The sequence below is a fragment of the Monosiga brevicollis genome, genomic scaffold (genome assembly GCF_000002865.3).
Source record: "Monosiga brevicollis MX1 MONBRscaffold_2 genomic scaffold, whole genome shotgun sequence".
Lineage (NCBI taxonomy): Eukaryota > Choanoflagellata > Craspedida > Salpingoecidae > Monosiga > Monosiga brevicollis.
In genome coordinates this window covers 1,804,075-1,805,108 of record NW_001865039.1, presented here as the reverse complement: position 1 = coordinate 1,805,108, position 1,034 = coordinate 1,804,075, and positions in this window count along the sequence as shown.

Sequence of the window (1,034 nt, the reverse complement as noted above, 5' to 3'; positions counted from 1 at the left end):
GTGGAGAAGCACTCCACGTGCCCAAGACACGGCTGTGATGGCGACAAATGCAGGGCCTATGACGGATGCTGCCGTGCCACGGATACAGACGAGTGCTGCTTGGATTGATGAGGCAGATACAGCATCCATGTCGGTGCCAGCTTCCCCCATGGTCTCTGATGCTGATGATGAGGCGCCTTTACAGCAAGAGGCGCGAGGCTCGGTGCAAACAACGTTGGCAGAGGGCGAGAGCACGTCACAGCCAGTCGTGCAGTCAGCAGCACAGCCAACCCCCACGAAACACGCGCCAACCCCGTCGGCCTCGATCATTTGCGTGCCAGTACCATCGGCCTCGGGTTCAACCTCCTCTCCGGCGCGATCGGCTGTAAGCTCAGCCTCGGGTACACTGCGGCGTAAGCGAGTGCCGCTGGCTGCTGAAAGTACATGTACCCCTGGGTCTGACAATCATGACGATGGCGACGGCATCGCTACCAGCCCTGCTGCCTCAACATCCAAGCGAACGGCATCGGATGTCACGTGCACAGCTGTTGCTTCTTCAACAGCGGCGCAAGCAGCGGAGTCGCCTCTTCCCGCAGCAAAACGAGCAGCATCAAGTGGCACGCGCATCGCTACCGTTGCCGCTACTGCTACCACTCGCTCTGAAGCCACGGTATCTGCTGCGGCTACGCCACCGAATCGGCACAACGTCGCCCCAATATTTCGGTCGAAATCGGGGACAAAAAAAAAATATCTGATGAACTACGCGGCGGCTGACAAGTTTATTGGCGTTCTGAAGTTGATGGATGATTACTGCATGCGATGTACCATTCGACAGGCGAAACCCGTCCTGAAGGCCGAGCATCAATGCGTATCTAATCGTGGTTGCAAGCGGTGTCACTTCGGAGGACACGAGACAAGTGAATGTTTCGTGGGCTTCGCATATCCCAAATGGACGTGCTGCTACGCTTGTGGAATGCCAAAGGGGATTCGTGGATGGGATACACGGAATCACCGTTGCAGGCAGTCTCAAGGACTGGATTCGGGCCTGAGCTGTC